Source organism: Pagrus pagrus, assembly GCF_965226575.1.
Source record: "Pagrus pagrus genome assembly, chromosome: 24".
NCBI lineage: Eukaryota > Metazoa > Chordata > Actinopteri > Spariformes > Sparidae > Pagrus > Pagrus pagrus.
In genome coordinates this window covers 11028997-11055027 of record NC_140206.1, presented here as the reverse complement: position 1 = coordinate 11055027, position 26031 = coordinate 11028997, and positions in this window count along the sequence as shown.

The following is a 26031-nucleotide window of genomic DNA, read 5'->3' as shown; positions in this document are numbered from 1 at the left end:
AGGGTTAGGGTTATGGGGCTAGGGTTAGGGTTACGGTCGTCTTTTGACCGATTGACTCGAAATTGCACACGCATGTCCTCCTCACTGGTGGAATGAGGCTCGCCGGTTTTGGTTGGATTCTGGTGGAATTTGTATTTTTGGCGAATATTTTAAAGAAAAAATGGCCTTTTTCATGAAAACGTCAGCCGATTTTTTCAATAGCTTCCAGGTCTTTGGACCGATTGACTCGAAATTTCTCCCAGACGTGGTCCTATACTGGCTGAACGAGACACAGCAGTCCGCATTGGATTCGGGTGAAATTTGTATTTTTGGCGAATATTTTAAAGAAAAAATGGCCTTTTTCATGAAAACGTCGGCCGATTTTTTCAATAGCTTCCAGGTCTTTGGACCGATTGACTCGAAATTTCTCCCAGACGTGGTCCTATACTGGCTGAACGAGACACAGCAGTCCGCATTGGATTCGGGTGAAATTTGTATTTTTGGCGAATATTTTAGTGAGAGGGACAATGTTTCATGAGGCTGGCTTAAGGCTGAGGCTAGGGTTAGGGTTATGGGGCTAGGGTTAGGGTTACGGTCGTCTTTTGACCGATTGACTCGAAATTGCACACGCATGTCCTCCTCACTGGTGGAATGAGGCTCGCCGGTTTTGGTTGGATTCTGGTGGAATTTGTATTTTTGGTGAATATTTTAAAGAAAAAAATGACCTTTTTCATGAAAACGTCGGCCGATTTTTTCAATAGTTTTAGTGAGAGGGACAATGTTTCATGAGGCTGGCTTAAGGCTGAGGCTAGGGTTAGGGTTATGGGGCTAGGGTTAGGGTTACGGTCGTCTTTTGACCGATTGACTCGAAATTGCACACGCATGTCCTCCTCACTGGTGGAATGAGGCTCGCCGCTTTTGGTTGGATTCTGGTGGAATTTGTATTTTTGGTGAATATTTTAAAGAAAAAAATGGCCTTTTTCATGAAAACGTCGGCCGATTTTTTCAATAGCTTCCAGGTCTTTGGACCGATTGACTCGAAATTTCTCCCAGACGTGGTCCTATACTGGCTGAACAAGACATAGCAGTCCGCATTGGATTCGGGTGAAATTTGTATTTTTGGCGAATATTTTAAAGAAAAAATGGCCTTTTTCATGAAAACGTCGGCCGATTTTTTCAATAGCTTCCAGGTCTTTGGACCGATTGACTCGAAATTTCTCCCAGACGTGGTCCTATACTGGCTGAACGAGACACAGCAGTCCGCATTGGATTCGGGTGAAATTTGTATTTTTGGCGAATATTTTAAAGAAAAAATGGCCTTTTTCATGAAAACGTCGGCCGATTTTTTCAATAGCTTCCAGGTCTTGGGACCGATTGACTCGAAATTTCTCCCAGACGTGGTCCTATACTGGCTGAACGAGACACAGCAGTCCGCATTGGATTCGGGTGAAATTTGTATTTTTGGCGAATATTTTAAAGAAAAAATGGCCTTTTTCATGAAAACGTCGGCCGATTTTTTCAATAGCTTCCAGGTCTTTGGACCGATTGACTCGAAATTTCTCCCAGACGTGGTCCTATACTGGCTGAACGAGACACAGCAGTCCGCATTGGATTCGGGTGAAATTTGTATTTTTGGCGAATATTTTAAAGAAAAAATTGCCTTTTTCATGAAAACGTCGGCCGATTTTTTCAATAGCTTCCAGGTCTTTGGACCGATAGACTCGAAATTTCTCCCAGACGTGGTCCTATACTGGCTGAACGAGACACAGCAGTCCGCATTGGATTCGGGTGAAATTTGTATTTTTGGCGAATATTTTAGTGAGAGGGACAATGTTTCATGAGGCTGGCTTAAGGCTGAGGCTAGGGTTAGGGTTATGGGGCTAGGGTTAGGGTTACGGTCGTCTTTTGACCGATTGACTCGAAATTGCACACGCATGTCCTCCTCACTGGTGGAATGAGGCTCGCCGCTTTTGGTTGGATTCTGGTGGAATTTGTATTTTTGGTGAATATTTTAAAGAAAAAAATGGCCTTTTTCATGAAAACGTCGGCCGATTTTTTCAATAGCTTCCAGGTCTTTGGACCGATTGACTCGAAATTTCTCCCAGACGTGGTCCTATACTGGCTGAACAAGACATAGCAGTCCGCATTGGATTCGGGTGAAATTTGTATTTTTGGCGAATATTTTAAAGAAAAAATGGCCTTTTTCATGAAAACGTCGGCCGATTTTTTCAATAGCTTCCAGGTCTTTGGACCGATTGACTCGAAATTTCTCCCAGACGTGGTCCTATACTGGCTGAACGAGACACAGCAGTCCGCATTGGATTCGGGTGAAATTTGTATTTTTGGCGAATATTTTAAAGAAAAAATGGCCTTTTTCATGAAAACGTCGGCCGATTTTTTCAATAGCTTCCAGGTCTTGGGACCGATTGACTCGAAATTTCTCCCAGACGTGGTCCTATACTGGCTGAACGAGACACAGCAGTCCGCATTGGATTCGGGTGAAATTTGTATTTTTGGCGAATATTTTAAAGAAAAAATGGCCTTTTTCATGAAAACGTCGGCCGATTTTTTCAATAGCTTCCAGGTCTTTGGACCGATTGACTCGAAATTTCTCCCAGACGTGGTCCTATACTGGCTGAACGAGACACAGCAGTCCGCATTGGATTCGGGTGAAATTTGTATTTTTGGCGAATATTTTAAAGAAAAAATTGCCTTTTTCATGAAAACGTCGGCCGATTTTTTCAATAGCTTCCAGGTCTTTGGACCGATAGACTCGAAATTTCTCCCAGACGTGGTCCTATACTGGCTGAACGAGACACAGCAGTCCGCATTGGATTCGGGTGAAATTTGTATTTTTGGCGAATATTTTAGTGAGAGGGACAATGTTTCATGAGGCTGGCTTAAGGCTGAGGCTAGGGTTAGGGTTATGGGGCTAGGGTTAGGGTTACGGTCGTCTTTTGACCGATTGACTCGAAATTGCACACGCATGTCCTCCTCACTGGTGGAATGAGGCTTGCCGGTTTTGGTTGGATTCTGGTGGAATTTGTATTTTTGGTGAATATTTTAAAGAAAAAAATGGCCTTTTTCATGAAAACGTCGGCCGATTTTTTCAATAGCTTCCAGGTCTTTGGACCGATTGACTCGAAATTTCTCCCAGACGTGGTCCTATACTGGCTGAACGAGACACAGCAGTCCGCATTGGATTCGGGTGAAATTTGTATTTTTGGCTAATATTTTAAAGAAAAAATGGCCTTTTTCATGAAAACGTCGGCCGATTTTTTCAATAGCTTCCAGGTCTTTGGACCGATTGACTCGAAATTTCTCCCAGACGTGGTCCTATACTGGCTGAACGAGACACAGCAGTCCGCATTGGATTCGGGTGAAATTTGTATTTTTGGCGAATATTTTAGTGAGAGGGACAATGTTTCATGAGGCTGGCTTAAGGCTGAGGCTAGGGTTAGGGTTATGGGGCTAGGGTTAGGGTTACGGTCGTCTTTTGACCGATTGACTCGAAATTGCACACGCATGTCCTCCTCACTGGTGGAATGAGGCTTGCCGGTTTTGGTTGGATTCTGGTGGAATTTGTATTTTTGGTGAATATTTTAAAGAAAAAAATGGCCTTTTTCATGAAAACGTCGGCCGATTTTTTCAATAGCTTCCAGGTCTTTGGACCGATTGACTCGAAATTTCTCCCAGACGTGGTCTTATACTGGCTGAACGAGACACAGCAGTCCGCATTGGATTCGGGTGAAATTTGTATTTTTGGCGAATATTTTAAAGAAAAAATGGCCTTTTTCATGAAAACGTCGGCCGATTTTTTCAATAGCTTCCAGGTCTTTGGACCGATTGACTCGAAATTTCTCCCAGACGTGGTCCTATACTGGCTGAACGAGACACAGCAGTCCGCATTGGATTCGGGTGAAATTTGTATTTTTGGCGAATATTTTAGTGAGAGGGACAATGTTTCATGAGGCTGGCTTAAGGCTGAGGCTAGGGTTAGGGTTATGGGGCTAGGGTTAGGGTTACGGTCGTCTTTTGACCGATTGACTCGAAATTGCACACGCATGTCCTCCTCACTGGTGGAATGAGGCTCGCCGGTTTTGGTTGGATTCTGGTGGAATTTGTATTTTTGGTGAATATTTTAAAGAAAAAAATGGCCTTTTTCATGAAAACGTCGGTCGATTTTTTCAATAGCTTCCAGGTCTTTGGACCGATTGACTCGAAATTTCTCCCAGACGTGGTCCTATACTGGCTGAACGAGACACAGCAGTCCGCATTGGATTCGGGTGAAATTTGTATTTTTGGCGAATATTTTAAAGAAAAAATGGCCTTTTTCATGAAAACGTCGGCCGATTTTTTCAATAGCTTCCAGGTCTTTGGACCGATTGACTCGAAATTTCTCCCAGACGTGGTCCTATACTGGCTGAACGAGACACAGCAGTCCGCATTGGATTCGGGTGAAATTTGTATTTTTGGCGAATATTTTAGTGAGAGGGACAATGTTTCATGAGGCTGGCTTAAGGCTGAGGCTAGGGTTAGGGTTAGGGTTAGGGTTATGGGTCTAGGGTTAGGGTTACGGTCGTCTTTTGACCGATTGACTCGAAATTGCACACGCATGTCCTCCTCACTGGTGGAATGAGGCTCGCTGGTTTTGGTTGGATTCTGGTGGAATTTGTATTTTTGGTGAATATTTTAAAGAAAAAAATGGCCTTTTTCATGAAAACGTCGGCCGATTTTTTCAATAGCTTCCAGGTCTTTGGACCGATTGACTCGAAATTTCTCCCAGACGTGGTCCTATACTGGCTGAACGAGACACAGCAGTCCGCATTGGATTCGGGTGAAATTTGTATTTTTGGCGAATATTTTAGTGAGAGGGACAATGTTTCATGAGGCTGGCTTAAGGCTGAGGCTAGGGTTAGGGTTATGGGGCTAGGGTTAGGGTTACGGTCGTCTTTTGACCGATTGACTCGAAATTGCACACGCATGTCCTCCTCACTGGTGGAATGAGGCTCGCCGGTTTTGGTTGGATTCTGGTGGAATTTGTATTTTTGGTGAATATTTTAAAGAAAAAAATGGCCTTTTTCATGAAAACGTCGGCCGATTTTTTCAATAGCTTCCAGGTCTTTGGACCGATTGACTCGAAATTTCTCCCAGACGTGGTCCTATACTGGCTGAACGAGACACAGCAGTCCGCATTGGATTCGGGTGAAATTTGTATTTTTGGCGAATATTTTAAAGAAAAAATGGCCTTTTTCATGAAAACGTCGGCCGATTTTTTCAATAGCTTCCAGGTCTTTGGACCGATTGACTCGAAATTTCTCCCAGACGTGGTCCTATACTGGCTGAACGAGACACAGCAGTCCGCATTGGATTCGGGTGAAATTTGTATTTTTGGCGAATATTTTAAAGAAAAAATGGCCTTTTTCATGAAAACGTCGGCCGATTTTTTCAATAGCTTCCAGGTCTTTGGACCGATTGACTCGAAATTTCTCCCAGACGTGGTCCTATACTGGCTGAACGAGACACAGCAGTCCGCATTGGATTCGGGTGAAATTTGTATTTTTGGCGAATATTTTAGTGAGAGGGACAATGTTTCATGAGGCTGGCTTAAGGCTGAGGCTAGGGTTAGGGTTATGGGGCTAGGGTTAGGGTTACGGTCGTCTTTTGACCGATTGACTCGAAATTGCACACGCATGTCCTCCTCACTGGTGGAATGAGGCTCGCCGGTTTTGGTTGGATTCTGGTGGAATTTGTATTTTTGGTGAATATTTTAAAGAAAAAAATGGCCTTTTTCATGAAAACGTCGGCCGATTTTTTCAATAGCTTCCAGGTCTTTGGACCGATTGACTCGAAATTTCTCCCAGACGTGGTCCTATACTGGCTGAACGAGACACAGCAGTCCGCATTGGATTCGGGTGAAATTTGTATTTTTGGCGAATATTTTAGTGAGAGGGACAATGTTTCATGAGGCTGGCTTAAGGCTGAGGCTAGGGTTAGGGTTATGGGGCTAGGGTTAGGGTTACGGTCGTCTTTTGACCGATTGACTCGAAATTGCACACGCATGTCCTCCTCACTGGTGGAATGAGGCTCGCCGGTTTTGGTTGGATTCTGGTGGAATTTGTATTTTTGGTGAATATTTTAAAGAAAAAAATGGCCTTTTTCATGAAAACGTCGGCCGATTTTTTCAATAGCTTCCAGGTCTTTGGACCGATTGACTCGAAATTTCTCCCAGACGTGGTCCTATACTGGCTGAACGAGACACAGCAGTCCGCATTGGATTCGGGTGAAATTTGTATTTTTGGCGAATATTTTAGTGAGAGGGACAATGTTTCATGAGGCTGGCTTAAGGCTGAGGCTAGGGTTAGGGTTATGGGGCTAGGGTTAGGGTTACGGTCGTCTTTTGACCGATTGACTCGAAATTGCACACGCATGTCCTCCTCACTGGTGGAATGAGGCTCGCCGGTTTTGGTTGGATTCTGGTGGAATTTGTATTTTTGGTGAATATTTTAAAGAAAAAAATGGCCTTTTTCATGAAAACGTCGGCCGATTTTTTCAATAGCTTCCAGGTCTTTGGACCGATTGACTCGAAATTTCTCCCAGACGTGGTCCTATACTGGCTGAACGAGACACAGCAGTCCGCATTGGATTCGGGTGAAATTTGTATTTTTGGCGAATATTTTAAAGAAAAAATGGCCTTTTTCATGAAAACGTCGGCCGATTTTTTCAATAGCTTCCAGGTCTTTGGACCGATTGACTCGAAATTTCTCCCAGACGTGGTCCTATACTGGCTGAACGAGACACAGCAGTCCGCATTGGATTCGGGTGAAATTTGTATTTTTGGCGAATATTTTAGTGAGAGGGACAATGTTTCATGAGGCTGGCTTAAGGCTGAGGCTAGGGTTAGGGTTATGGGGCTAGGGTTAGGGTTACGGTCGTCTTTTGACCGATTGACTCGAAATTGCACACGCATGTCCTCCTCACTGGTGGAATGAGGCTCGCCGGTTTTGGTTGGATTCTGGTGGAATTTGTATTTTTGGTGAATATTTTAAAGAAAAAAATGGCCTTTTTCATGAAAACGTCGGCCGATTTTTTCAATAGCTTCCAGGTCTTTGGACCGATTGACTCGAAATTTCTCCCAGACGTGGTCCTATACTGGCTGAACGAGACACAGCAGTCCGCATTGGATTCGGGTGAAATTTGTATTTTTGGCGAATATTTTAGTGAGAGGGACAATGTTTCATGAGGCTGGCTTAAGGCTGAGGCTAGGGTTAGGGTTATGGGGCTAGGGTTAGGGTTACGGTCGTCTTTTGACCGATTGACTCGAAATTGCACACGCATGTCCTCCTCACTGGTGGAATGAGGCTCGCCGGTTTTGGTTGGATTCTGGTGGAATTTGTATTTTTGGTGAATATTTTAAAGAAAAAAATGGCCTTTTTCATGAAAACGTCGGCCGATTTTTTCAATAGCTTCCAGGTCTTTGGACCGATTGACTCGAAATTTCTCCCAGACGTGGTCCTATACTGGCTGAACGAGACACAGCAGTCCGCATTGGATTCGGGTGAAATTTGTATTTTTGGCGAATATTTTAAAGAAAAAATGGCCTTTTTCATGAAAACGTCGGCCGATTTTTTCAATAGCTTCCAGGTCTTTGGACCGATTGACTCGAAATTTCTCCCAGACGTGGTCCTATACTGGCTGAACGAGACACAGCAGTCCGCATTGGATTCGGGTGAAATTTGTATTTTTGGCGAATATTTTAGTGAGAGGGACAATGTTTCATGAGGCTGGCTTAAGGCTGAGGCTAGGGTTAGGGTTATGGGGCTAGGGTTAGGGTTACGGTCGTCTTTTGACCGATTGACTCGAAATTGCACACGCATGTCCTCCTCACTGGTGGAATGAGGCTCGCCGGTTTTGGTTGGATTCTGGTGGAATTTGTATTTTTGGTGAATATTTTAAAGAAAAAAATGGCCTTTTTCATGAAAACGTCGGCCGATTTTTTCAATAGCTTCCAGGTCTTTGGACCGATTGACTCGAAATTTCTCCCAGACGTGGTCCTATACTGGCTGAACGAGACACAGCAGTCCGCATTGGATTCGGGTGAAATTTGTATTTTTGGCGAATATTTTAAAGAAAAAATGGCCTTTTTCATGAAAACGTCGGCCGATTTTTTCAATAGCTTCCAGGTCTTTGGACCGATTGACTCGAAATTTCTTCCAGACGTGGTCCTATACTGGCTGAACGAGACACAGCAGTCCGCATTGGATTCGGGTGAAATTTGTATTTTTGGCGAATATTTTAGTGAGAGGGACAATGTTTCATGAGGCTGGCTTAAGGCTGAGGCTAGGGTTAGGGTTATGGGGCTAGGGTTAGGGTTACGGTCGTCTTTTGACCGATTGACTCGAAATTGCACACGCATGTCCTCCTCACTGGTGGAATGAGGCTCGCCGGTTTTGGTTGGATTCGGGTGAAATTTGTATTTTTGGTGAATATTTTAAAGAAAAAAATGGCCTTTTTCATGAAAACGTCGGCCGATTTTTTCAATAGCTTCCAGGTCTTTGGACCGATTGACTCGAAATTTCTCCCAGACGTGGTCCTATACTGGCTGAACGAGACACAGCAGTCCGCATTGGATTCGGGTGAAATTTGTATTTTTGGCGAATATTTTAAAGAAAAAATGGCCTTTTTCATGAAAATGTCGGCCGATTTTTTCAATAGCTTCCAGGTCTTTGGACCGATTGACTCGAAATTTCTCCCAGACGTGGTCCTATACTGGCTGAACGAGACACAGCAGTCCGCATTGGATTCGGGTGAAATTTGTATTTTTGGCGAATATTTTAAAGAAAAAATGGCCTTTTTCATGAAAACGTCGGCCGATTTTTTCAATAGCTTCCAGGTCTTTGGACCGATTGACTCGAAATTTCTCCCAGACGTGGTCCTATACTGGCTGAACGAGACACAGCAGTCCGCATTGGATTCGGGTGAAATTTGTATTTTTGGCGAATATTTTAGTGAGAGGGACAATGTTTCATGAGGCTGGCTTAAGGCTGAGGCTAGGGTTAGGGTTATGGGGCTAGGGTTAGGGTTACGGTCGTCTTTTGACCGATTGACTCGAAATTGCACACGCATGTCCTCCTCACTGGTGGAATGAGGCTCGCCGGTTTTGGTTGGATTCGGGTGAAATTTGTATTTTTGGTGAATATTTTAAAGAAAAAAATGGCCTTTTTCATGAAAACGTCGGCCGATTTTTTCAATAGCTTCCAGGTCTTTGGACCGATTGACTCGAAATTTCTCCCAGACGTGGTCCTATACTGGCTGAACGAGACACAGCAGTCCGCATTGGATTCGGGTGAAATTTGTATTTTTGGCGAATATTTTAAAGAAAAAATGGCCTTTTTCATGAAAACGTCGGCCGATTTTTTCAATAGCTTCCAGGTCTTTGGACCGATTGACTCGAAATTTCTCCCAGACGTGGTCCTATACTGGCTGAACGAGACACAGCAGTCCGCATTGGATTCGGGTGAAATTTGTATTTTTGGCGAATATTTTAAAGAAAAAATGGCCTTTTTCATGAAAACGTCGGCCGATTTTTTCAATAGCTTCCAGGTCTTTGGACCGATTGACTCGAAATTTCTCCCAGACGTGGTCCTATACTGGCTGAACGAGACACAGCAGTCCGCATTGGATTCGGGTGAAATTTGTATTTTTGGCGAATATTTTAAAGAAAAAATGGCCTTTTTCATGAAAACGTCGGCCGATTTTTTCAATAGCTTCCAGGTCTTTGGACCGATTGACTCGAAATTTCTCCCAGACGTGGTCCTATACTGGCTGAACGAGACACAGCAGTCCGCATTGGATTCGGGTGAAATTTGTATTTTTGGCGAATATTTTAGTGAGAGGGACAATGTTTCATGAGGCTGGCTTAAGGCTGAGGCTAGGGTTAGGGTTATGGGGCTAGGGTTAGGGTTACGGTCGTCTTTTGACCGATTGACTCGAAATTGCACACGCATGTCCTCCTCACTGGTGGAATGAGGCTCGCCGGTTTTGGTTGGATTCGGGTGAAATTTGTATTTTTGGTGAATATTTTAAAGAAAAAAATGGCCTTTTTCATGAAAACGTCGGCCGATTTTTTCAATAGCTTCCAGGTCTTTGGACCGATTGACTCGAAATTTCTCCCAGACGTGGTCCTATACTGGCTGAACGAGACACAGCAGTCCGCATTGGATTCGGGTGAAATTTGTATTTTTGGCGAATATTTTAAAGAAAAAATGGCCTTTTTCATGAAAACGTCGGCCGATTTTTTCAATAGCTTCCAGGTCTTTGGACCGATTGACTCGAAATTTCTCCCAGACGTGGTCCTATACTGGCTGAACGAGACACAGCAGTCCGCATTGGATTCGGGTGAAATTTGTATTTTTGGCGAATATTTTAAAGAAAAAATGGCCTTTTTCATGAAAACGTCGGCCGATTTTTTCAATAGCTTCCAGGTCTTTGGACCGATTGACTCGAAATTCCTCCCAGACGTGGTCCTATACTGGCTGAACGAGACACAGCAGTCCGCATTGGATTCGGGTGAAATTTGTATTTTTGGCGAATATTTTAGTGAGAGGGACAATGTTTCATGAGGCTGGCTTAAGGCTGAGGCTAGGGTTAGGGTTATGGGGCTAGGGTTAGGGTTACGGTCGTCTTTTGACCGATTGACTCGAAATTGCACACGCATGTCCTCCTCACTGGTGGAATGAGGCTCGCCGGTTTTGGTTGGATTCTGGTGGAATTTGTATTTTTGGTGAATATTTTAAAGAAAAAAATGGCCTTTTTCATGAAAACGTCGGCCGATTTTTTCAATAGCTTCCAGGTCTTTGGACCGATTGACTCGAAATTTCTCCCAGACGTGGTCCTATACTGGCTGAACGAGACACAGCAGTCCGCATTGGATTCGGGTGAAATTTGTATTTTTGGCGAATATTTTAAAGAAAAAATGGCCTTTTTCATGAAAACGTCGGCCGATTTTTTCAATAGCTTCCAGGTCTTTGGACCGATTGACTCGAAATTTCTCCCAGACGTGGTCCTATACTGGCTGAACGAGACACAGCAGTCCGCATTGGATTCGGGTGAAATTTGTATTTTTGGCGAATATTTTAGTGAGAGGGACAATGTTTCATGAGGCTGGCTTAAGGCTGAGGCTAGGGTTAGGGTTATGGGGCTAGGGTTAGGGTTACGGTCGTCTTTTGACCGATTGACTCGAAATTGCACACGCATGTCCTCCTCACTGGTGGAATGAGGCTCGCCGGTTTTGGTTGGATTCTGGTGGAATTTGTATTTTTGGTGAATATTTTAAAGAAAAAAATGGCCTTTTTCATGAAAACGTCGGCCGATTTTTTCAATAGCTTCCAGGTCTTTGGACCGATTGACTCGAAATTTCTCCCAGACGTGGTCCTATACTGGCTGAACGAGACACAGCAGTCCGCATTGGATTCGGGTGAAATTTGTATTTTTGGCGAATATTTTAAAGAAAAAATGGCCTTTTTCATGAAAACGTCGGCCGATTTTTTCAATAGCTTCCAGGTCTTTGGACCGATTGACTCGAAATTTCTCCCAGACGTGGTCCTATACTGGCTGAACGAGACACAGCAGTCCGCATTGGATTCGGGTGAAATTTGTATTTTTGGCGAATATTTTAAAGAAAAAATGGCCTTTTTCATGAAAACGTCGGCCGATTTTTTCAATAGCTTCCAGGTCTTTGGACCGATTGACTCGAAATTTCTCCCAGACGTGGTCCTATACTGGCTGAACGAGACACAGCAGTCCGCATTGGATTCGGGTGAAATTTGTATTTTTGGCGAATATTTTAGTGAGAGGGACAATGTTTCATGAGGCTGGCTTAAGGCTGAGGCTAGGGTTAGGGTTATGGGGCTAGGGTTAGGGTTACGGTCGTCTTTTGACCGATTGACTCGAAATTGCACACGCATGTCCTCCTCACTGGTGGAATGAGGCTCGCCGGTTTTGGTTGGATTCGGGTGAAATTTGTATTTTTGGTGAATATTTTAAAGAAAAAAATGGCCTTTTTCATGAAAACGTCGGCCGATTTTTTCAATAGCTTCCAGGTCTTTGGACCGATTGACTCGAAATTTCTCCCAGACGTGGTCCTATACTGGCTGAACGAGACACAGCAGTCCGCATTGGATTCGGGTGAAATTTGTATTTTTGGCGAATATTTTAAAGAAAAAATGGCCTTTTTCATGAAAACGTCGGCCGATTTTTTCAATAGCTTCCAGGTCTTTGGACCGATTGACTCGAAATTTCTCCCAGACGTGGTCCTATACTGGCTGAACGAGACACAGCAGTCCGCATTGGATTCGGGTGAAATTTGTATTTTTGGCGAATATTTTAAAGAAAAAATGGCCTTTTTCATGAAAACGTCGGCCGATTTTTTCAATAGCTTCCAGGTCTTTGGACCGATTGACTCGAAATTTCTCCCAGACGTGGTCCTATACTGGCTGAACGAGACACAGCAGTCCGCATTGGATTCGGGTGAAATTTGTATTTTTGGCGAATATTTTAGTGAGAGGGACAATGTTTCATGAGGCTGGCTTAAGGCTGAGGCTAGGGTTAGGGTTATGGGGCTAGGGTTAGGGTTACGGTCGTCTTTTGACCGATTGACTCGAAATTGCACACGCATGTCCTCCTCACTGGTGGAATGAGGCTCGCCGGTTTTGGTTGGATTCTGGTGGAATTTGTATTTTTGGTGAATATTTTAAAGAAAAAAATGGCCTTTTTCATGAAAACGTCGGCCGATTTTTTCAATAGCTTCCAGGTCTTTGGACCGATTGACTCGAAATTTCTCCCAGACGTGGTCCTATACTGGCTGAACGAGACACAGCAGTCCGCATTGGATTCGGGTGAAATTTGTATTTTTGGCGAATATTTTAAAGAAAAAATGGCCTTTTTCATGAAAACGTCGGCCGATTTTTTCAATAGCTTCCAGGTCTTTGGACCGATTGACTCGAAATTTCTCCCAGACGTGGTCCTATACTGGCTGAACGAGACACAGCAGTCCGCATTGGATTCGGGTGAAATTTGTATTTTTGGCGAATATTTTAGTGAGAGGGACAATGTTTCATGAGGCTGGCTTAAGGCTGAGGCTAGGGTTAGGGTTAGGGTTAGGGTTATGGGGCTAGGGTTAGGGTTAGGGTTACGGTCGTCTTTTGACCGATTGACTCGAAATTGCACACGCATGTCCTCCTCACTGGTGGAATGAGGCTCGCCGGTTTTGGTTGGATTCTGGTGGAATTTGTATTTTTGGTGAATATTTTAAAGAAAAAAATGGCCTTTTTCATGAAAACGTCGGCCGATTTTTTCAATAGCTTCCAGGTCTTTGGACCGATTGACTCGAAATTTCTCCCAGACGTGGTCCTATACTGGCTGAACGAGACACAGCAGTCCGCATTGGATTCGGGTGAAATTTGTATTTTTGGCGAATATTTTAAAGAAAAAATGGCCTTTTTCATGAAAACGTCGGCCGATTTTTTCAATAGCTTCCAGGTCTTTGGACCGATTGACTCGAAATTTCTCCCAGACGTGGTCCTATACTGGCTGAACGAGACACAGCAGTCCGCATTGGATTCGGGTGAAATTTGTATTTTTGGCGAATATTTTAGTGAGAGGGACAATGTTTCATGAGGCTGGCTTAAGGCTGAGGCTAGGGTTAGGGTTATGGGGCTAGGGTTAGGGTTACGGTCGTCTTTTGACCGATTGACTCGAAATTGCACACGCATGTCCTCCTCACTGGTGGAATGAGGCTCGCCGGTTTTGGTTGGATTCGGGTGAAATTTGTATTTTTGGTGAATATTTTAAAGAAAAAAATGGCCTTTTTCATGAAAACGTCGGCCGATTTTTTCAATAGCTTCCAGGTCTTTGGACCGATTGACTCGAAATTTCTCCCAGACGTGGTCCTATACTGGCTGAACGAGACACAGCAGTCCGCATTGGATTCGGGTGAAATTTGTATTTTTGGCGAATATTTTAAAGAAAAAATGGCCTTTTTCATGAAAACGTCGGCCGATTTTTTCAATAGCTTCCAGGTCTTTGGACCGATTGACTCGAAATTTCTCCCAGACGTGGTCCTATACTGGCTGAACGAGACACAGCAGTCCGCATTGGATTCGGGTGAAATTTGTATTTTTGGCGAATATTTTAAAGAAAAAATGGCCTTTTTCATGAAAACGTCGGCCGATTTTTTCAATAGCTTCCAGGTCTTTGGACCGATTGACTCGAAATTTCTCCCAGACGTGGTCCTATACTGGCTGAACGAGACACAGCAGTCCGCATTGGATTCGGGTGAAATTTGTATTTTTGGCGAATATTTTAGTGAGAGGGACAATGTTTCATGAGGCTGGCTTAAGGCTGAGGCTAGGGTTAGGGTTATGGGGCTAGGGTTAGGGTTACGGTCGTCTTTTGACCGATTGACTCGAAATTGCACACGCATGTCCTCCTCACTGGTGGAATGAGGCTCGCCGGTTTTGGTTGGATTCTGGTGGAATTTGTATTTTTGGTGAATATTTTAAAGAAAAAAATGGCCTTTTTCATGAAAACGTCGGCCGATTTTTTCAATAGCTTCCAGGTCTTTGGACCGATTGACTCGAAATTTCTCCCAGACGTGGTCCTATACTGGCTGAACGAGACACAGCAGTCCGCATTGGATTCGGGTGAAATTTGTATTTTTGGCGAATATTTTAAAGAAAAAATGGCCTTTTTCATGAAAACGTCGGCCGATTTTTTCAATAGCTTCCAGGTCTTTGGACCGATTGACTCGAAATTTCTCCCAGACGTGGTCCTATACTGGCTGAACGAGACACAGCAGTCCGCATTGGATTCGGGTGAAATTTGTATTTTTGGCGAATATTTTAGTGAGAGGGACAATGTTTCATGAGGCTGGCTTAAGGCTGAGGCTAGGGTTAGGGTTAGGGTTAGGGTTATGGGGCTAGGGTTAGGGTTAGGGTTACGGTCGTCTTTTGACCGATTGACTCGAAATTGCACACGCATGTCCTCCTCACTGGTGGAATGAGGCTCGCCGGTTTTGGTTGGATTCTGGTGGAATTTGTATTTTTGGTGAATATTTTAAAGAAAAAAATGGCCTTTTTCATGAAAACGTCGGCCGATTTTTTCAATAGCTTCCAGGTCTTTGGACCGATTGACTCGAAATTTCTCCCAGACGTGGTCCTATACTGGCTGAACGAGACACAGCAGTCCGCATTGGATTCGGGTGAAATTTGTATTTTTGGCGAATATTTTAAAGAAAAAATGGCCTTTTTCATGAAAACGTCGGCCGATTTTTTCAATAGCTTCCAGGTCTTTGGACCGATTGACTCGAAATTTCTCCCAGACGTGGTCCTATACTGGCTGAACGAGACACAGCAGTCCGCATTGGATTCGGGTGAAATTTGTATTTTTGGCGAATATTTTAGTGAGAGGGACAATGTTTCATGAGGCTGGCTTAAGGCTGAGGCTAGGGTTAGGGTTATGGGGCTAGGGTTAGGGTTACGGTCGTCTTTTGACCGATTGACTCGAAATTGCACACGCATGTCCTCCTCACTGGTGGAATGAGGCTCGCCGGTTTTGGTTGGATTCGGGTGAAATTTGTATTTTTGGTGAATATTTTAAAGAAAAAAATGGCCTTTTTCATGAAAACGTCGGCCGATTTTTTCAATAGCTTCCAGGTCTTTGGACCGATTGACTCGAAATTTCTCCCAGACGTGGTCCTATACTGGCTGAACGAGACACAGCAGTCCGCATTGGATTCGGGTGAAATTTGTATTTTTGGCGAATATTTTAAAGAAAAAATGGCCTTTTTCATGAAAATGTCGGCCGATTTTTTCAATAGCTTCCAGGTCTTTGGACCGATTGACTCGAAATTTCTCCCAGACGTGGTCCTATACTGGCTGAACGAGACACAGCAGTCCGCATTGGATTCGGGTGAAATTTGTATTTTTGGCGAATATTTTAAAGAAAAAATGGCCTTTTTCATGAAAACGTCGGCCGATTTTTTCAATAGCTTCCAGGTCTTTGGACCGATTGACTCGAAATTTCTCCCAGACGTGGTCCTATACTGGCTGAACGAGACACAGCAGTCCGCATTGGATTCGGGTGAAATTTGTATTTTTGGCGAATATTTTAGTGAGAGGGACAATGTTTCATGAGGCTGGCTTAAGGCTGAGGCTAGGGTTAGGGTTATGGGGCTAGGGTTAGGGTTACGGTCGTCTTTTGACCGATTGACTCGAAATTGCACACGCATGTCCTCCTCACTGGTGGAATGAGGCTCGCCGGTTTTGGTTGGATTCGGGTGAAATTTGTATTTTTGGTGAATATTTTAAAGAAAAAAATGGCCTTTTTCATGAAAACGTCGGCCGATTTTTTCAATAGCTTCCAGGTCTTTGGACCGATTGACTCGAAATTTCTCCCAGACGTGGTCCTATACTGGCTGAACGAGACACAGCAGTCCGCATTGGATTCGGGTGAAATTTGTATTTTTGGCGAATATTTTAAAGAAAAAATGGCCTTTTTCATGAAAACGTCGGCCGATTTTTTCAATAGCTTCCAGGTCTTTGGACCGATTGACTCGAAATTTCTCCCAGACGTGGTCCTATACTGGCTGAACGAGACACAGCAGTCCGCATTGGATTCGGGTGAAATTAGTATTTTTGGCGAATATTTTAAAGAAAAAATGGCCTTTTTCATGAAAACGTCGGCCGATTTTTTCAATAGCTTCCAGGTCTTTGGACCGATTGACTCGAAATTTCTCCCAGACGTGGTCCTATACTGGCTGAACGAGACACAGCAGTCCGCATTGGATTCGGGTGAAATTTGTATTTTTGGCGAATATTTTAGTGAGAGGGACAATGTTTCATGAGGCTGGCTTAAGGCTGAGGCTAGGGTTAGGGTTATGGGGCTAGGGTTAGGGTTACGGTCGTCTTTTGACCGATTGACTCGAAATTGCACACGCATGTCCTCCTCACTGGTGGAATGAGGCTCGCCGGTTTTGGTTGGATTCGGGTGAAATTTGTATTTTTGGTGAATATTTTAAAGAAAAAAATGGCCTTTTTCATGAAAACGTCGGCCGATTTTTTCAATAGCTTCCAGGTCTTTGGACCGATTGACTCGAAATTTCTCCCAGACGTGGTCCTATACTGGCTGAACGAGACACAGCAGTCCGCATTGGATTCGGGTGAAATTTGTATTTTTGGCGAATATTTTAGTGAGAGGGACAATGTTTCATGAGGCTGGCTTAAGGCTGAGGCTAGGGTTAGGGTTAGGGTTAGGGTTATGGGGCTAGGGTTAGGGTTAGGGTTACGGTCGTCTTTTGACCGATTGACTCGAAATTGCACACGCATGTCCTCCTCACTGGTGGAATGAGGCTCGCCGGTTTTGGTTGGATTCTGGTGGAATTTGTATTTTTGGTGAATATTTTAAAGAAAAAAATGGCCTTTTTCATGAAAACGTCGGCCGATTTTTTCAATAGCTTCCAGGTCTTTGGACCGATTGACTCGAAATTTCTCCCAGACGTGGTCCTATACTGGCTGAACGAGACACAGCAGTCCGCATTGGATTCGGGTGAAATTTGTATTTTTGGCGAATATTTTAAAGAAAAAATGGCCTTTTTCATGAAAACGTCGGCCGATTTTTTCAATAGCTTCCAGGTCTTTGGACCGATTGACTCGAAATTTCTCCCAGACGTGGTCCTATACTGGCTGAACGAGACACAGCAGTCCGCATTGGATTCGGGTGAAATTTGTATTTTTGGCGAATATTTTAAAGAAAAAATGGCCTTTTTCATGAAAACGTCGGCCGATTTTTTCAATAGCTTCCAGGTCTTTGGACCGATTGACTCGAAATTTCTCCCAGACGTGGTCCTATACTGGCTGAACGAGACACAGCAGTCCGCATTGGATTCGGGTGAAATTTGTATTTTTGGCGAATATTTTAGTGAGAGGGACAATGTTTCATGAGGCTGGCTTAAGGCTGAGGCTAGGGTTAGGGTTATGGGGCTAGGGTTAGGGTTACGGTCGTCTTTTGACCGATTGACTCGAAATTGCACACGCATGTCCTCCTCACTGGTGGAATGAGGCTCGCCGGTTTTGGTTGGATTCGGGTGAAATTTGTATTTTTGGTGAATATTTTAAAGAAAAAAATGGCCTTTTTCATGAAAACGTCGGCCGATTTTTTCAATAGCTTCCAGGTCTTTGGACCGATTGACTCGAAATTTCTCCCAGACGTGGTCCTATACTGGCTGAACGAGACACAGCAGTCCGCATTGGATTCGGGTGAAATTTGTATTTTTGGCGAATATTTTAAAGAAAAAATGGCCTTTTTCATGAAAACGTCGGCCGATTTTTTCAATAGCTTCCAGGTCTTTGGACCGATTGACTCGAAATTTCTCCCAGACGTGGTCCTATACTGGCTGAACGAGACACAGCAGTCCGCATTGGATTCGGGTGAAATTTGTATTTTTGGCGAATATTTTAAAGAAAAAATGGCCTTTTTCATGAAAACGTCGGCCGATTTTTTCAATAGCTTCCAGGTCTTTGGACCGATTGACTCGAAATTTCTCCCAGACGTGGTCCTATACTGGCTGAACGAGACACAGCAGTCCGCATTGGATTCGGGTGAAATTTGTATTTTTGGCGAATATTTTAAAGAAAAAATTGCCTTTTTCATGAAAACGTCGGCCGATTTTTTCAATAGCTTCCAGGTCTTTGGACCGATTGACTCGAAATTTCTCCCAGACGTGGTCCTATACTGGCTGAACGAGACACAGCAGTCCGCATTGGATTCGGGTGAAATTTGTATTTTTGGCGAATATTTTAGTGAGAGGGACAATGTTTCATGAGGCTGGCTTAAGGCTGAGGCTAGGGTTAGGGTTAGGGTTAGGGTTATGGGGCTAGGGTTAGGGTTAGGGTTACGGTCGTCTTTTGACCGATTGACTCGAAATTGCACACGCATGTCCTCCTCACTGGTGGAATGAGGCTCGCCGGTTTTGGTTGGATTCTGGTGGAATTTGTATTTTTGGTGAATATTTTAAAGAAAAAAATGGCCTTTTTCATGAAAACGTCGGCCGATTTTTTCAATAGCTTCCAGGTCTTTGGACCGATTGACTCGAAATTTCTCCCAGACGTGGTCCTATACTGGCTGAACGAGACACAGCAGTCCGCATTGGATTCGGGTGAAATTTGTATTTTTGGCGAATATTTTAGTGAGAGGGACAATGTTTCATGAGGCTGGCTTAAGGCTGAGGCTAGGGTTAGGGTTATGGGGCTAGGGTTAGGGTTACGGTCGTCTTTTGACCGATTGACTCGAAATTGCACACGCATGTCCTCCTCACTGGTGGAATGAGGCTCGCCGGTTTTGGTTGGATTCGGGTGAAATTTGTATTTTTGGTGAATATTTTAAAGAAAAAAATGGCCTTTTTCATGAAAACGTCGGCCGATTTTTTCAATAGCTTCCAGGTCTTTGGACCGATTGACTCGAAATTTCTCCCAGACGTGGTCCTATACTGGCTGAACGAGACACAGCAGTCCGCATTGGATTCGGGTGAAATTTGTATTTTTGGCGAATATTTTAAAGAAAAAATGGCCTTTTTCATGAAAACGTCGGCCGATTTTTTCAATAGCTTCCAGGTCTTTGGACCGATTGACTCGAAATTTCTCCCAGACGTGGTCCTATACTGGCTGAACGAGACACAGCAGTCCGCATTGGATTCGGGTGAAATTTGTATTTTTGGCGAATATTTTAAAGAAAAAATGGCCTTTTTCATGAAAACGTCGGCCGATTTTTTCAATAGCTTCCAGGTCTTTGGACCGATTGACTCGAAATTTCTCCCAGACGTGGTCCTATACTGGCTGAACGAGACACAGCAGTCCGCATTGGATTCGGGTGAAATTTGTATTTTTGGCGAATATTTTAAAGAAAAAATGGCCTTTTTCATGAAAACGTCGGCCGATTTTTTCAATAGCTTCCAGGTCTTTGGACCGATTGACTCGAAATTTCTCCCAGACGTGGTCCTATACTGGCTGAACGAGACACAGCAGTCCGCATTGGATTCGGGTGAAATTTGTATTTTTGGCGAATATTTTAAAGAAAAAATGGCCTTTTTCATGAAAACGTCGGCCGATTTTTTCAATAGCTTCCAGGTCTTTGGACCGATTGACTCGAAATTTCTCCCAGACGTGGTCCTATACTGGCTGAACGAGACACAGCAGTCCGCATTGGATTCGGGTGAAATTTGTATTTTTGGCGAATATTTTAGTGAGAGGGACAATGTTTCATGAGGCTGGCTTAAGGCTGAGGCTAGGGTTAGGGTTATGGGGCTAGGGTTAGGGTTACGGTCGTCTTTTGACCGATTGACTCGAAATTGCACACGCATGTCCTCCTCACTGGTGGAATGAGGCTCGCCGGTTTTGGTTGGATTCGGGTGAAATTTGTATTTTTGGTGAATATTTTAAAGAAAAAAATGGCTTTTTTCATGAAAACGTCGGCCGATTTTTTCAATAGCTTCCAGGTCTTTGGACCGATTGACTCGAAATTTCTCCCAGACGTGGTCCTATACTGGCTGAACGAGACACAGCAGTCCGCATTGGATTCGGGTGAAATTTGTATTTTTGGCGAATATTTTAAAGAAAAAATGGCCTTTTTCATGAAAACGTCGGCCGATTTTTTCAATAGCTTCCAGGTCTTTGGACCGATTGACTCGAAATTTCTCCCAGACGTGGTCCTATACTGGCTGAACGAGACACAGCAGTCCGCATTGGATTCGGGTGAAATTTGTATTTTTGGCGAATATTTTAAAGAAAAAATGGCCTTTTTCATGAAAACGTCGGCCGATTTTTTCAATAGCTTCCAGGTCTTTGGACCGATTGACTCGAAATTTCTCCCAGACGTGGTCCTATACTGGCTGAACGAGACACAGCAGTCCGCATTGGATTCGGGTGAAATTTGTATTTTTGGCGAATATTTTAGTGAGAGGGACAATGTTTCATGAGGCTGGCTTAAGGCTGAGGCTAGGGTTAGGGTTATGGGGCTAGGGTTAGGGTTACGGTCGTCTTTTGACCGATTGACTCGAAATTGCACACGCATGTCCTCCTCACTGGTGGAATGAGGCTCGCCGGTTTTGGTTGGATTCTGGTGGAATTTGTATTTTTGGTGAATATTTTAAAGAAAAAAATGGCCTTTTTCATGAAAACGTCGGCCGATTTTTTCAATAGCTTCCAGGTCTTTGGACCGATTGACTCGAAATTTCTCCCAGACGTGGTCCTATACTGGCTGAACGAGACACAGCAGTCCGCATTGGATTCGGGTGAAATTTGTATTTTTGGCGAATATTTTAAAGAAAAAATGGCCTTTTTCATGAAAACGTCGGCCGATTTTTTCAATAGCTTCCAGGTCTTTGGACCGATTGACTCGAAATTTCTCCCAGACGTGGTCCTATACTGGCTGAACGAGACACAGCAGTCCGCATTGGATTCGGGTGAAATTTGTATTTTTGGCGAATATTTTAGTGAGAGGGACAATGTTTCATGAGGCTGGCTTAAGGCTGAGGCTAGGGTTAGGGTTAGGGTTAGGGTTATGGGGCTAGGGTTAGGGTTAGGGTTACGGTCGTCTTTTGACCGATTGACTCGAAATTGCACACGCATGTCCTCCTCACTGGTGGAATGAGGCTCGCCGGTTTTGGTTGGATTCTGGTGGAATTTGTATTTTTGGTGAATATTTTAAAGAAAAAAATGGCCTTTTTCATGAAAACGTCGGCCGATTTTTTCAATAGCTTCCAGGTCTTTGGACCGATTGACTCGAAATTTCTCCCAGACGTGGTCCTATACTGGCTGAACGAGACACAGCAGTCCGCATTGGATTCGGGTGAAATTTGTATTTTTGGCGAATATTTTAGTGAGAGGGACAATGTTTCATGAGGCTGGCTTAAGGCTGAGGCTAGGGTTAGGGTTATGGGGCTAGGGTTAGGGTTACGGTCGTCTTTTGACCGATTGACTCGAGATTGCACACGCATGTCCTCCTCACTGGTGGAATGAGGCTTGCCGGTTTTGGTTGGATTCTGGTGGAATTTGTATTTTTGGTGAATATTTTAAAGAAAAAAATGGCCTTTTTCATGAAAACGTCGGCCGATTTTTTCAATAGCTTCCAGGTCTTTGGACCGATTGACTCGAAATTTCTCCCAGACGTGGTCCTATACTGGCTGAACGAGACACAGCAGTCCGCATTGGATTCGGGTGAAATTTGTATTTTTGGCGAATATTTTAAAGAAAAAATGGCCTTTTTCATGAAAACGTCGGCCGATTTTTTCAATAGCTTCCAGGTCTTTGGACCGATTGACTCGAAATTTCTCCCAGACGTGGTCCTATACTGGCTGAACGAGACACAGCAGTCCGCATTGGATTCGGGTGAAATTTGTATTTTTGGCGAATATTTTAAAGAAAAAATGGCCTTTTTCATGAAAACGTCGGCCGATTTTTTCAATAGCTTCCAGGTCTTTGGACCGATTGACTCGAAATTTCTCCCAGACGTGGTCCTATACTGGCTGAACGAGACACAGCAGTCCGCATTGGATTCGGGTGAAATTTGTATTTTTGGCGAATATTTTAGTGAGAGGGACAATGTTTCATGAGGCTGGCTTAAGGCTGAGGCTAGGGTTAGGGTTATGGGGCTAGGGTTAGGGTTACGGTCGTCTTTTGACCGATTGACTCGAAATTGCACACGCATGTCCTCCTCACTGGTGGAATGAGGCTCGCCGGTTTTGGTTGGATTCGGGTGAAATTTGTATTTTTGGTGAATATTTTAAAGAAAAAAATGGCCTTTTTCATGAAAACGTCGGCCGATTTTTTCAATAGCTTCCAGGTCTTTGGACCGATTGACTCGAAATTTCTCCCAGACGTGGTCCTATACTGGCTGAACGAGACACAGCAGTCCGCATTGGATTCGGGTGAAATTTGTATTTTTGGCGAATATTTTAAAGAAAAAATGGCCTTTTTCATGAAAACGTCGGCCGATTTTTTCAATAGCTTCCAGGTCTTTGGACCGATTGACTCGAAATTTCTCCCAGACGTGGTCCTATACTGGCTGAACGAGACACAGCAGTCCGCATTGGATTCGGGTGAAATTTGTATTTTTGGCGAATATTTTAGTGAGAGGGACAATGTTTCATGAGGCTGGCTTAAGGCTGAGGCTAGGGTTAGGGTTATGGGGCTAGGGTTAGGGTTACGGTCGTCTTTTGACCGATTGACTCGAAATTGCACACGCATGTCCTCCTCACTGGTGGAATGAGGCTCGCCGGTTTTGGTTGGATTCGGGTGAAATTTGTATTTTTGGTGAATATTTTAAAGAAAAAAATGGCCTTTTTCATGAAAACGTCGGCCGATTTTTTCAATAGCTTCCAGGTCTTTGGACCGATTGACTCGAAATTTCTCCCAGACGTGGTCCTATACTGGCTGAACGAGACACAGCAGTCCGCATTGGATTCGGGTGAAATTTGTATTTTTGGCGAATATTTTAAAGAAAAAATGGCCTTTTTCATGAAAACGTCGGCCGATTTTTTCAATAGCTTCCAGGTCTTTGGACCGATTGACTCGAAATTTCTCCCAGACGTGGTCCTATACTGGCTGAACGAGACACAGCAGTCCGCATTGGATTCGGGTGAAATTTGTATTTTTGGCGAATATTTTAAAGAAAAAATGGCCTTTTTCATGAAAACGTCGGCCGATTTTTTCAATAGCTTCCAGGTCTTTGGACCGATTGACTCGAAATTTCTCCCAGACGTGGTCCTATACTGGCTGAACGAGACACAGCAGTCCGCATTGGATTCGGGTGAAATTTGTATTTTTGGCGAATATTTTAGTGAGAGGGACAATGTTTCATGAGGCTGGCTTAAGGCTGAGGCTAGGGTTAGGGTTATGGGGCTAGGGTTAGGGTTACGGTCGTCTTTTGACCGATTGACTCGAAATTGCACACGCATGTCCTCCTCACTGGTGGAATGAGGCTTGCCGGTTTTGGTTGGATTCTGGTGGAATTTGTATTTTTGGTGAATATTTTAAAGAAAAAAATGGCCTTTTTCATGAAAACGTCGGCCGATTTTTTCAATAGCTTCCAGGTCTTTGGACCGATTGACTCGAAATTTCTCCCAGACGTGGTCCTGTACTGGCTGAACGAGACACAGCAGTCCGCATTGGATTCGGGTGAAATTTGTATTTTTGGCGAATATTTTAAAGAAAAAATGGCCTTTTTCATGAAAACGTCGGCCGATTTTTTCAATAGCTTCCAGGTCTTTGGACCGATTGACTCGAAATTTCTCCCAGACGTGGTCCTATACTGGCTGAACGAGACACAGCAGTCCGCATTGGATTCGGGTGAAATTTGTATTTTTGGCGAATATTTTAGTGAGAGGGACAATGTTTCATGAGGCTGGCTTAAGGCTGAGGCTAGGGTTAGGGTTATGGGGCTAGGGTTAGGGTTACGGTCGTCTTTTGACCGATTGACTCGAAATTGCACACGCATGTCCTCCTCACTGGTGGAATGAGGCTCGCCGGTTTTGGTTGGATTCGGGTGAAATTTGTATTTTTGGTGAATATTTTAAAGAAAAAAATGGCCTTTTTCATGAAAACGTCGGCCGATTTTTTCAATAGCTTCCAGGTCTTTGGACCGATTGACTCGAAATTTCTCCCAGACGTGGTCCTATACTGGCTGAACGAGACACAGCAGTCCGCATTGGATTCGGGTGAAATTTGTATTTTTGGCGAATATTTTAAAGAAAAAATGGCCTTTTTCATGAAAACGTCGGCCGATTTTTTCAATAGCTTCCAGGTCTTTGGACCGATTGACTCGAAATTTCTCCCAGACGTGGTCCTATACTGGCTGAACGAGACACAGCAGTCCGCATTGGATTCGGGTGAAATTTGTATTTTTGGCGAATATTTTAGTGAGAGGGACAATGTTTCATGAGGCTGGCTTAAGGCTGAGGCTAGGGTTAGGGTTATGGGGCTAGGGTTAGGGTTACGGTCGTCTTTTGACCGATTGACTCGAAATTGCACACGCATGTCCTCCTCACTGGTGGAATGAGGCTCGCCGGTTTTGGTTGGATTCGGGTGAAATTTGTATTTTTGGTGAATATTTTAAAGAAAAAAATGGCCTTTTTCATGAAAACGTCGGCCGATTTTTTCAATAGCTTCCAGGTCTTTGGACCGATTGACTCGAAATTTCTCCCAGACGTGGTCCTATACTGGCTGAACGAGACACAGCAGTCCGCATTGGATTCGGGTGAAATTTGTATTTTTGGCGAATATTTTAGTGAGAGGGACAATGTTTCATGAGGCTGGCTTAAGGCTGAGGCTAGGGTTAGGGTTATGGGGCTAGGGTTAGGGTTACGGTCGTCTTTTGACCGATTGACTCGAAATTGCACACGCATGTCCTCCTCACTGGTGGAATGAGGCTCGCCGGTTTTGGTTGGATTCGGGTGAAATTTGTATTTTTGGTGAATATTTTAAAGAAAAAAATGGCCTTTTTCATGAAAACGTCGGCCGATTTTTTCAATAGCTTCCAGGTCTTTGGACCGATTGACTCGAAATTTCTCCCAGACGTGGTCCTATACTGGCTGAACGAGACACAGCAGTCCGCATTGGATTCGGGTGAAATTTGTATTTTTGGCGAATATTTTAAAGAAAAAATGGCCTTTTTCATGAAAACGTCGGCCGATTTTTTCAATAGCTTCCAGGTCTTTGGACCGATTGACTCGAAATTTCTCCCAGACGTGGTCCTATACTGGCTGAACGAGACACAGCAGTCCGCATTGGATTCGGGTGAAATTTGTATTTTTGGCGAATATTTTAAAGAAAAAATGGCCTTTTTCATGAAAACGTCGGCCGATTTTTTCAATAGCTTCCAGGTCTTTGGACCGATTGACTCGAAATTTCTCCCAGACGTGGTCCTATACTGGCTGAACGAGACACAGCAGTCCGCATTGGATTCGGGTGAAATTTGTATTTTTGGCGAATATTTTAGTGAGAG